At 45.3% G+C, this 12,764-nt stretch overlaps 1 long non-coding RNA gene across 1 annotated transcript; it reads right to left on the bottom strand.

Annotated features, from left to right (window-relative positions):
- Nucleotides 1-2,203: 2,203 nt before the first annotated feature.
- On the bottom strand, nucleotides 2,204-12,552 carry LOC114050631. The gene is made up of 3 exons (XR_003570043.1): nucleotides 12,395-12,552; nucleotides 8,549-8,650; nucleotides 2,204-2,421 (listed from the first exon to the last, which is right to left on the bottom strand). It is a non-coding gene; the product is annotated as an uncharacterized LOC114050631 (long non-coding RNA).
- Between the last annotated feature and the right edge of the window lie 212 nt (nucleotides 12,553-12,764).

Below are 12,764 nucleotides of genomic sequence, written 5' to 3'. Positions count from 1 at the left end.
CAATATTTTAGTCACTCAGTCAACAAGCATTTATTAATCTCTTACTGTATGCCAAGCACTGGACAAAATGCTGAGGATACAAGAAAGGCAAAAACAATCTCCGACTACAAGGGGCTCACATTCTAATGGGAGAGACAACATGCAAACAAGATATGTATCATGTAAATGGGAGGTAATTTCAGAAGGAAGTCACTAGCAGTTGAGGGATGGTGACTGGAAAAGACTCGAAGAAAGTAGGATTTGAGTTGAGACTTGAAGGAAGCCAGAGAATCCAGGAAGCAGAGGTGAGGAAAAAGGGCACTTCAGGCGGGGGGGGGGGGGCATCCAGTGCAAAGGTAGGGAGTCAGGAAATTAGCAAGAATGCAGGTGTCACTGGATGGTAGAATGCATGGAAGGGAGTAAATCAGAAGCCTGGAGAGGTAGGAAGAAACAGTGATGCTGGGTGGGGATTGAGTTTGAGGTATGGGGGGTGATGAGGCAGCCCAGTAGAAAGAGTGCTCCATCTCTCCAGAACGTCTGGCTGAGACATTATCAGTAAAGTTCTGGCCTGGGAGTCAATAGAGACCTGGCCTCAATTCCTCTGATCCTCTGGACTGTGGAGCTACAGCTGGAATGACCTTGGAGGCCATATAATGGGGAGAGCATTGGGCTTGGAGTCAGGAAGACCCGAGTTCAAATACGGCCTCAGATGCTTCTTAGTTGTGTGACCCTGGGCAAGTCATTTAACTTCTATTTGCCTCATTTTCTACAACTATAAAATGGGGATAACACCACCACCTACCTCACAGGGTTATTGTGAGGACTGAATGAGATAATAATTGTAAAACACTTAGCACAGTGCTAGGCACATAGTAGACACTCAATAAATGCTTATTTCCTTTCCTCATTCTCTCATTTTACAGTTGAGGAAGCTGAGGCCCAGGGAGTTTAACTGATTTGCCCGTGACCACACTACCAGTAAATATCAGAGGCAAGATTTGAACTCAGGTCCTTCAACTACAGTGTCAATGCTCTGATAATAATACTTCCAGCACCTACTGCACAGGACTCTTGTGAAGATCAAATAACATGATGCGCTCTAGTGTTATATGTTATCTGTTATTAAATCAAACGAGGTAATGTATATACGTCCTTTGCTAACCTTAAAGTTCTATGTAAATGCTAGCTATCTTCATCGTCACCACCACTGTCATCACCACCATCATCATCACTGTCACCTCTTTGAAGGAAAAGCTTTCAAAATAAAGGATGTGATCCATGAAGTGTTAGAATGAAGATGACCTGCTTCCCTGGTGAGAGCAAGCCCTCCAGTGGTCTACCGGAAATGTCAGAAGAAAAGGAGGAAGGCCTCTACAATGTTAGGGAGACTCCCAATGGAGAACTTAGAGGAGGAAGTCGATAAGAGCGTCCCAATGGACAGGCACAGATGGGCTGCAATCTGCCTTGTTGGAGGAAATATTCACGTTGAAGAGATAATCCATTCACTGGGTAGTTGTTATTATTATTATTATTATTATTATTATTATTATATTCTCTTTCATACCTTTTTCAATGAGCTTCAGATAGACATGGACCTGGGACAAGTGATTGATATTTTTATATTTAATGTTCCACAGATTAATAAATAAATTAATAAATAAAATATGGATAAAATCACTGCTTTTTTTACAAGTAAATAAAGGCACTAGATCGATGTCATCTCTGCAGGCTCATTGCAAGCAGCCCCACCATGCTATGTCACAGGATGATGGAGACCAGATGCCTCTGACCATTCGCATACGCTTTTGAACACTTTTGCTAGGTCTTTCTACTGATTAATTTATCTTTATAATGATTGCTGTTTCCATTTTAGGATCATGGAATCGAGGGCATGGATTTAGAGCTAGAAGCAACCTTTGAGGTCTACTCCAGCTCCCTCATTTTTCAGTTGATGAAACTGAGACTCGAGTTAAGTGACTTGTTCAAGGCCACATGGGTTGCAGGTGGAAGAACTAGACTTTGAATTCAAGTTCTTTCAACTACAAATCTTTGTAATAACGAACTAACAAATTCATATTATAATCATGCGAATTCAGTGTCAAGTTGTACAAAGCAAAGTTGCGTAGCAAGAAAGGCATTTTATATGAAAGGTTTGTTAAAGAAGTAAACCATCAGTAAGGTTAATTGTATAGTCAATCAATTTAATTATTTTACTCTATCCTAAGTAGTTTGCACACCACTGCAGGAGTGTTTCCATGTTCTCTATCCTCCTCCTTAGTCAACAGCCATTATCATCCTCTTCATTCTTCGGACCTTTTGTATGTGTGTCATTCTTGCCTCCTTTAGTTGGTGGGCATGGAGAACCATATTCTTTTACTGCTGTGGCTGCTGAACCAAGGAGAGAAGGATTCACCCATTTTAGCACAGGACTAGAAAGTGGCTCTGTGATAAAGATAAAAAAAAGAAAAAGACCTATTCGTACAAAAATATTGGCAGCAGCTCTTTCGTGGGGGCAAAGAATTGGACGTCGAAGCTGAACAAGCTGTGGTATATGATTGTGATGGAATACTATTGTGCTGTAAGAAATGAAGAGCAGGCAGATTTTAGGAAAACCTGGAAAGACTTACATGAACTGATGCAGAGTGAAGTGAGCAGAACCAGGAGAACATTGTACACAGTAACAGCAATTTGGTACGATAATAGGTTGTAAATGACTTAGCTCTTCTCAGCAATACAATGATCCAAGACAATCCCAGAGGACTCATGATGAAAAATGCTGTCCACCTCCAGGAAAAAGAACTGATGGAGTCTGAATGCAGACTAAAGCAGACTATTTTTCACTTATTTTGTTCGAGTTTTCTTTAACAAAATGACTAATATGGAAATACATTTTACAAGATGAACATGTATATCCTATATCAGTTTGCTTACCATCTCAGGGAGGGGGGGAAGAAAGGGAGGGAAGGAGAGAATTCAGAAGTCAAAATAAAAAAAAATAACCAAATGTTGAAAATTGCTTTTACATGTAATTGGGGGAAAATATTATTTTTTATAAAAAAAGAAAGAGGATCTGGGACTTCCTGCACAGAAGGACTCTAACTTTGTCTTCATCTCTCTCTAGGCAGGGTCTAGGGTTCTCATAAACCTAGGACAGTCACCAGAGTGTTCTGTTTTCTCCCCCCATTGTTAAGGCTTTTTGACCTTTTGGGAGACTGGTCAAGGGTAGACCATCTTCCTGCCTCTCCCTCTCCCCAGGCCTGGGCTTCATGATCTTGAGAATAGCAAAGAGAACCCTGGTTTCCTTTCCATCCCCCTAGGTTCTCCCCACCCTCAGCTCATCTGGTTTCATTAACTGAGAAGGGAAATGCTTGGCTGTCTTCCTTCCTGCCCCCATCAATATTTATACACACCCCAGGCAGTATTTTGTGATTCAAATAGGCTTTTCTTGAAAAACAAAGGGACCAACCTTAAATCTTTGAAAGGCAGTTAACCAATTTTTGCATTTTATGAGTGAAAATAATCCTTTCCCTTTTCTAGAAATCATTTTACAATCTGGGTGACTGGTGAGCCCGAGGAGGCGTGTGACAAACAGGGGAATGCAGAGGGCCACTGTGCAATCTGTTGCCCTGTAGTAAATCCTGGTGATGTGGCAGCCAGGCTGGGGGCCTCAGGAAGCAAGATTGATCCCCTCTGGGTTCACCAAGGAGTCTTCATTGCTGATTGCTGGGAAACCGGAGAGGGTGTGGGATGGAGTCTCAGCTGAAAACTGACAGGAGTGGAGGGGGTAGATGGAGGGAGAATGAAAATATTACGAGCATATAGGCAGGTAGGAAGACCAAGTGATTGTGAGTGGAGGCAAAAAATGGAGGAGGTCTGAGCTGAGGGTTTACTCAGGCAAGCTGGCAACAACAAATCTCAGGGATGGTGGGCGTGGGGGATGGAAAGCTGCCCATGGGATAGGGTCAGGATGGGGAAGGGTTGGGAGGTCAACGGCCAAAGAGGACAGGGAGAAGGGACAGTCAGGCCTGCCAAGGGGGCTGGCAAAATATGCATAGTTAAGAAGAAAGAAGAAGTTCTGGGGTCTAAATTTGAGTTTGACAGGGAGGAGAAGGATGAAAAGGGAAGAAAAAGGACAGAAAGTCTAGAATATTCTGCTTTTTTTACCCCCTTCCTTTTCCCTTTTATCCTTTGATCTATAAATTATCCTTCCTCTTCTTCCTCCTATTCTCTTCCTCCCTTCCCTCTTCCCTTCTTTTCTTCCTTTTCTTCTTTCATTTCTTTCATCTGTCTCTCTCTCTCTCTCTCCCTTCCTCTCTAGATTTGGGCTCAAGTATCACCTCTGATGCCTACTTGCAATGTCATCCTGGGCAAGTCTCTTAACATTGTCATGCTTTAGGCAGAGAAAATGCCAGCCTTCACTGGCCAAGGAAATTTCCTTCACCCAGGAGTTCCTGACATCAGTAAAATTGAAGCTCCACACTCTCTCAGTCCCTTTTCCTTATATAATGACAATAACATTCACTTGGGAAGTTATTCCCCAGTGGATAAACTTCATTTTCTAGAGTCTGAGTTGGTGCAAGATTAAGTATTTGCCGAGCCTCTGGACCAACAAATGGGGTTGTAAGGTGGAGATGTACACACAACGCTCAGGGCATCATTCACAATCAGTGAGGAAGGGGAAATGGAAAGAGGCCTAATCATTGTCCCCATTCTCAGATGATAAATAGACTCTTTATGATCACAATAGTATTAAGTAGGGCATTTTCCTCCCAAGGAGAGGTTTTGGTTTTGGCTGCCTGCTGGGAGAAGGAAAGGTTCTTCTTTCTCCTAGAATCACAGAATAATGAACTTGAGGGCCGGCTGGGACCTCAGGGGTCATCCGTCTGTGGAGCTCAGAGAAGGAAGTGACTGGTCCAGGGTAACACAAGTGCTCTGCAAGTCATCCACTCTTCCTTCCATGAAGCTATTATAGAGAATTGGTGATGGGTCATTAAGGCTGTCCTGACTGTCACCTGGGAAATGAGTTCTGGGAACTGGACACATTTTGATTGAAATAGGTAAGACTGTGAAGGCAGCCGTGGGTCCCGGAAAGGGAAAAGGAATGACAAAATCTCAATAGAGGGATGCATCCCACAAGTTTGCTTCAGGACCAGAAGAGATGTGAATGGACACAGATATGACCATCCTTATCTAAAACCAACCTGAGTACAACAAGGAAACAAAACACAAAAAGGTCATAATATATGTGTCTCCTAGGATTCATATGCAATGAGAAAAAGGAGAAGTCAATTCAATCAACCACCATGTGTGCAGTGTACTGGAGACACAAAGTGAGAAGTGAAACATCTTTGCCCTCAAGGTGTTTACATTCCACTGGGCAGCTTATCACCTCCCCCCACCTCCACATGCACACACTGAGTGATGTAATGACCTTGAAAGGGCTGTGCTTCTGCCTTTGTGTCCCTAGAGGTCATCCGTAGTGCCTGGCCCAGAGCTGGAAATTAGTCAGTGTTCCTGAAATTGAACTGAACCATCAGTGAATGGCAGTCCCCTTTTCCTGCACTGAGCTCAGACAGCCACTGCCAGAGTCCATGGGGGACAATAACAATCCCCTTCTTGAACTACTGAATGTTAGCTGTTTGACTTTGCAGTTCCAAAACTGAATGCTCAAGATGGATTTTTCAGGTCTCTGGCTATAAGCCACCTGCTTTCTGTTAGAGAATAAAATTGTTTCAAATAATTATTTTAAATGACATTTGTGCAGTACTTTTAGTTTGGCAACACACTTTATGCCCATGATGTCATGTGAGCCTCATAATAACCCCGGAAGGCAGGCCCAATAGTATTCATAATATCACGATTTACTGACGAGGAAACTGCCTTAAAGAGATTGGCTCCTGGTCACTAGCTGCTAAATGTCAGAAGCAGGATTTGAATTCAGCTCTTTCTGACTCTGGGTTCAACCTGGGCAAAACTATTTCACAAGAACTGTGTGACTTTGGGCAAATCACTTAACCTCTCAATGCTGGAGGCCACTCTCTAAGCCTGTAGTTTGCAAATGAGTAATAGACCTGTGTTATTGGAGAGAGTTTTCTCACCTGGGCATTCCCTATGCTGAAGAAACCAGTCCCTGTCTCTAACCCCATATAATAAAAATGACATAGGTCATATGAGAGTTTTTGTGGGAAGTCCACACAAGTCTCGAGCTGGAAGGGACCTCAGAAGTCTCTTCATTACACGGATAAGGAACCTGAGACCCAGGGAGATGAAGTGATTTGCTCAGGTGTCTGAAGTGGGATCTAAACTTTGGACTTCTGAAGGAAGAGCCCATAGTCTTTTTGATCTGGACACGTTTCTCTTGGGTCTCGACTGAAGGAATCTGCCTCCCCCTCTGCAATGTGAGCTGCAGGTTGCACAGGAGGGGCTGGGTGGTGGAGAGGGAGAGTCAGGGTGTGTGCATAGTGGTGGTGGTGGGGGGGACCCAATGAGTAAAACAAAATGGATTATGAATTTGAAAATTGCCAATTATGTTGTATCACACAGCTCAGAGCGTTGGCACAAAGATAGGGCACAATCCAGATTTTTCAGCTTAAATGGCTTTACATTCAAGCAAGCAAATTAACCATAAAATGGGGGGGGGGGGACACACACAAAATATCCCAAGGAAGAATAAACTGCAGATAATAAGCACCAATCTGGTGTTGAATGCAGCCCAAGACACCAATTGTTTTAAGTCACGACAAAGACAGCTGAATGCTCATCTTGCTGCTGCCGAGCACGGATGATTGCCTGCCATGAGTATCTTCCCTCACAAATAACAGTTTTTTCGCTCTTAATTTTCTGCTAAATTGGAAGCTAACTGCTCCGCACATTGTCATTGGAACACCTGCAGCTGTAGTGGATTTCCGCACCCCGTTTCTTGGAGGTAAAACAGCTTCCTTGCTCGTCATTATGGGGCTGTCTGCCTTTCATTGTGCCCCGGCGCTAATGATTCAGGCAGGCTGGTCAGTCATTAAGTGTCAGGCAAATGATAGCGTGTGCACCGTGTGACTAATGGGCCCGCACAAGTGAAATCACAGAGGCGCAGTGCCCATCACTCACTTCCCCAACAGCCCCAGTGTGGCGCGCGGCGGGGAGTCCAGTTAAAACCAGCCTTGTAAAATACATTTCCTGCTTGATGCTCTGGAGCCTGTGCCCAGAGAGTGAAAGTGAGGCTGGGGTGGAGGGAGAAGGGAGAATGAACGGGGAGGGGGAGCCGAGCCCAGCCCGCTCAGCAGAGCTGGCACCAGGGCGCAGATGGGGCCATGCGCGTCGACCAAGCCTCAGCTTGGCCCTCTCTCTTGTGGCTGGAGCCACGGCCAGTGAAGGCCCCGGGAAGAGAGCTCCCCAAATCTCTATTTAAAATATGGAAGTCAGAGGCCATCGTCCACACTGGCACGGATTGATGGGGAGCTCACGGCAGGAGCATTAGCAGAGGGAGGGGAAGAAGGAGGGTTTCTTAATTGGCAATGGGCGAGCTCCGCGCGCATTGAGGAGAGACAGGAAGACCTGGGCTCCAGGTCCACTTTTGACATGGACTGGCTGCAGGATCCTGAATAAGTCACTTGTCAACGATGTATCACAGAGAAGATGCTGACCTTGCAAGAGGAAATTCCTCCTCAGGTGCTCCCCAACCTTCAGAAAACCACAGCTCTAGCTCCTACCCTCACGCAGACCCCATGCTGGGCAATTAAGGTATAATGACAGTTCCCGCCCTCAAGAAGCTTCCATGTATCCTCTAATAGCACATTCGAGCATTGGGGCAACCAGTATTGATTAATTATTAACTACTGGTCAGGCATGGGCTGAGTGTTAGGGATATAGAGAAAATTCAAGGACAGACCCTGTCCTCAAGGAGCTTACATTCTGACAGAGGAACCAACAGGCACATATCAGATACATGTAGAGTAGATGGATGGCACCCTTAGAAGAGAAGGGTCTAGCAGCTGGAGAGAAGTCAGTCCAGCTGGACCATAGAATGCACAGAGAGGAGGAGCGTGGAAGAGGCAGGCCGGGTCGAATTTGGGAAGTTCTCTAAATGTCAAACAGAGGAGCTGAAGTGAGAGGGGGGAGGGGTAACATGGTACTATCTGGGCTTTAGAAAGAGCTCTGCAGGTACCATGACTACTCCATTAAAAAAACGACAAATGAACAATTTTCTTAGAGAGGCCAAAAAAGGCTCAGGTGGCCTGGGGGGGAATAAAAGAGGTGGATGTGAAAAGTTTATGAAAACCCTTTTCTGCCTAAACCCATCCAGGTCAGCGGTGACTGGCAATGGTGGTCAGCGGGCGAAGGGGACGCACCAGAGATGTGTGTGCCAACAAGCCCCAACCTTCTCAGCCTCGGCTCCTCCACTGCAACGTGAAGAGGTTGGTGGACGGCCTCAGAGTCCTGTGAGCCAGATCTATGAGCTCAGGGTTCATTGGCAGCTCCTCCACTGCCCACATCCCAGCACTAGCGCTAAGCAAGATCTCCCGCCTGGTACCTCTTTTCTTTCTTCTGCTTACTAATCACTATTCTGGATTCCTACCTGTGACGGTCAGGTGTCCCTTCCTTCCTTTGGCTGATGCTGTCAGGAGTAGAACACTCAGAGCTCCAGCAGAGATTCCATGAAGCCTGGGTCCAGGGGTCTCTGCAATAACAAATACCATGGAACGCTCTATTCTTGCCCCAATGGAGCGGCGACCTCATCGGTGTGTGCACCCCCTCCAATTAAATAGATCACAGCCAGTCCACGAGCACCTGCCCTGTGTCTCTCTTGTGCACGTTTCCCATAAGTTCCCTACAGGAGCCCAACCTGCTGGGGTCTCCCTCAATTTCTTGTGATGTCATGCTTTCTACTAATTCTCCCTTGCTCTGGTCATGGTCCAGCTCATCATCTTCTCTCTCATATTTGTCTTCATTCCCTCCTTTGCCATTCCTCATGTGTAATTGAGCCCAGGCTGCTCACGCCCCCAGTGCCTTTGCGTTGCCCTCTGGGTCCCTGCTGTGGGACAAGAACTGGTAACAACAGGAGGGGCTTCCCTCTGCCGATTGCCTCCAGACATGTAGTTTCCCCTATTAGATTGTGAGCTCCTTGAGGGCAGGGACTGGCTTTTTGCCTTTGTCACTCCGGCAGCTTAGCCCAATGCCTGGCACACGGTAGGTGCTTAGTAAATATTTATTGACTGCATAGGAGTGTAAAAAGCACAGTATATGATCTGACACTGGAAGGATAATAAGAGATGCTCGTATCCCAGATACCTGGGAAGGATCCTGGAAATATTAAATATTTAAAATGTAGACAACGGTAGTGGACTGGCGGTCTAGATGGGTTATCCAGAGTGTGATTTTTCTTCCCTCAAACGTCAACATTTAGACTCCTTCCCCACTTACAGGATCATTGGCTTAGCTGAGCTGGAAGTTGGATATAGCAGAGCTGAACCTCAAACCTGGCGCCTCCGACTCCAACCCTGCCTCTGTCCTTGGTAGGAGGCTCTCAGCCACTTTCCTGCCCTGTCCCACCCCACCCTATGAAAACATAAAAATGACAGGAATTAAATATAACAATATATTGGGTTAATTATTGAAAGAAGTTGTTTCTGCTAACTATCTCCTGAGCATGGAGCTGGAATCACTGAAATGCACAAGATAAGGAGGGTGTTTGGAGGTCCATGACCTCAGAGCTGGACGAAGACTCTGTCCTTGAGCCCAGGGACCCTTGTTCTGTTCAAACTGGTGTCTCTCTCAGAGCCTAGCACGGTGCCTCGGATGGAAGGTGTGTATGTGTGTTCCCTGCAAAAGGAAGGACTTGCTATAGGAGTCCTATATATATAGTGGGCTTGCAGGGCATGACTCGAAGCCCCAGTTGGCCAGATGAGCAGAGGAGCCAGAAACAGACTGGAGCAGAGAGGAGGGTCGTGGTGGGTGGCAGCCCCCGCCGCAGGAGCATGGCTCTGCCTTCCGCCTCCTAATGTCTAGGAGCCTTTGAAAGCAGCAAGCCCTCCACCCATCAGGCAATGAGTTTAATGACACAAGCCTTGGGTGTCTCTGCCCTGGCAAAGCACTGGCTGCCTCTCGCTCAGCCAGCTTAGAGAATAGTTTGCTAACATTTTTTGAATGCTTTAAAGGGATTATAACTCAAGTTTGAAATTTTGAAAGTAATACCATGAATCCTGCAAATATTCACTGAACAGACTTTTTGTTTTGCAGAAAGTAGACTGCATCTTTACTAGTATCACATAGCCGATAACATCGAGATACAAGTAAGACTTTAAAAAGAGATCAACTCTAGAACTAAAGAAAGTAGTTACTTTTAAAAAATCCTACATATTCCTTTTAGTCTTTTGTTCTTTTAAAATTTAATCTGTTCTCCCCACTACCCTTCCCCTTATCCCTCCTCATCAAGCTAGGAAAAATACATAGCTGAAAGCCACATAAATTCCCACATTGACCTTGCCCACAAATATGTCTCTGCATTCTCTTTCAGAAGGTGAGGGGTGTGGGTCATCTTCCTTCTTTTCTATTAGTCATCTATCACTGCAGAGTTCTAAAGTCTTTCAGAATTCTTATGGGGAAGGGAGTAAGGATTTATATAACGCCTACTATATTCCAGACATCACACTGAAAGCTTTACAAATATGATCTCACTTGATGCTTAGGACAACTCTACAATATATGTGCTGTTATCATCCCTCTTTTACAGTTGAGGCAAACAGGGTAACAGACTCGCCCAGGGTCACACAGCTAGGGAGTGTCTGAGGCCAGATTGAACTCAGGTCTTCCTGACTGCACCATCTAGCTGTTATTCTTTATAATATTGTATAAAATGCTCTCATTCTGCAATTAGTTCACAAATGAAAACCATTCATTTCATCGTTTCTTATGGCACAGTATTCATATTACGGCATATTTCATTGATATACCACAATTTATTTAGTCATTCCTAATGGGAAACACCCCTTAGTTTCTAATTTTGGGCTACTATGAAAAGAGCTTCTACAAATATTTTTGCACAAATAGGTCCTTTCTTCTTTCCTTGACTTTTTTTCGGTTGTCTAGGCCTAGTAGAGATAGTGCTGGGTCAAAGGCTATGTACAACTTAGTAGCTTTGGGGCGTGGTTTCAAAGGGCTTTCTAGAATGGCTGGCCCAGTTCATAGCTGGACCAGGACCTGTTCCCCCACAGCCCCTCCAGTTTTTACTGTCTTTAACAGTCTGATAGGTTTGAGGGGCAACCTCAAAGTTGCTTTAATTTGCATACCTCTAATCATTAATTTCTCTAATCATTAATCATTTGCATTCTCTAATCATTTTCACTTGGCTGCCAATAGCTGGGTTTTCTTATTTTGAAAATTGTCTGTTCATATCCTTTGACTGTCTATTGGGGAATGGCTCTTAGTCTTATGAATTTGAAGCCATCCATAAGCATTTATTAAGCACTTACTGTGTGCTTAGCATTGTGCACAGACATCTATTCAACACTTTCTGCTCTCAAGAAGCTTACGTTCTTTCACATACACATCAAAGTAGGTACGTGTTTTCTGTCTGTCTTTTGGACTGGACTTATGATTCCACTGGCACATGGAACTCCTGGGTGAGATCTTCCTCTCCTGGCAACTTAGCGTCCTAGAGGTTGGCCTGGGACACTGGGAGGTTAAGTGACTGCCCCGGATGTGTCTGAGGCAGGACCTGAACCCAGGGCACCCCGACTCCAAGGTTGGCTCTCTGGAATAGATACTCTCATTTTGTTGTTGTTGAGTCATTCTAGTTGTATCTGACCCCATCTGGGGCTTTCTTGGCAAAGATACTGGAACGGTTTGCCATGTCCTTCTCCAGTTCATTTTACAGATGAGGAAACTGAGGCCAGCAGGGTTAAGTGACTTGCCCAGAGTTACACAGCTAGTGCTCAAAGTCAGATTTGAGCTCGTGAGAATGAATCTTCCGGACTCCAAGCACAGCACTCTGTGCACTATGGCGCCACCTAGCGGCCCTATGCATTCTCATATATAAGACAAATTCAAAGTCACGTTTTCTTGGGGGTGGGGCAGGGAAGTGGGAGGAAGCCCGGCTACAACAAAAATCCTAATCTGTCTAGCTGCTGGTATCTCTTGAAGCATTCGATAGGATCCCAGAATTAGAGCCAGAGGAGAACTTGGAGGCCAACCCCCTCATTTTACAGATGGGGAAACTGAGGCAAAGGTGGACCCTCAACTTGTCCAGAGTAACCCATCTAGTGAGTAGCTGAGATGGGATTTGACCTTAGATCTTCCTGATGCCCCGAGCAAAGTCTCCAACTTTGAGACAGCCAGAGCTGCCCCAGAGCTGAATGGGATCCCTCCCCTGACACGCAACCATCTTCCCTGAAGGTCTTCAGACAGAGCCTGGAACACCACTTACCTGTCAGAGTTCCTGTAGGGTAGATGAGGCAACCTCAGTCATTCAGGCTCAGCTTGAACACCTCTGAAGACACACGACAAGCTGTGAATTAAAGAAGTAATTAGAAATCTTTCTCAAGAGTAAATTTAGAGCCTACAATGTCATAACACAGGTGTCTGCTCTAGGAGAGTTTTGTCCCCTGTATTACAACGAAGAGGGGAAATTTCCCAAGACACAAACCCTTCCCTCCCCGACGCCCGCCCTCACCTCAAACCTCACTGCATGTACATCTTGCATTTTTTGGAGACACAGTCAACTGGGCACATTGTTATGAAAAGTGAGCTAATGGCCCTTTTGGGACAGATGCCAGGGTTGAGCTGGGCACTGCCCT

The sequence above is a fragment of the Vombatus ursinus genome, unplaced genomic scaffold, assembly GCF_900497805.2.
Source record: "Vombatus ursinus unplaced genomic scaffold, bare-nosed wombat genome assembly UNPS02014799.1, whole genome shotgun sequence".
In the NCBI taxonomy this organism is placed as follows: Eukaryota; Metazoa; Chordata; class Mammalia; order Diprotodontia; family Vombatidae; genus Vombatus; species Vombatus ursinus.
The sequence above is the reverse complement of the archived record's forward strand: the minus strand, read 5'-3'. Positions and strand labels throughout refer to the sequence as shown.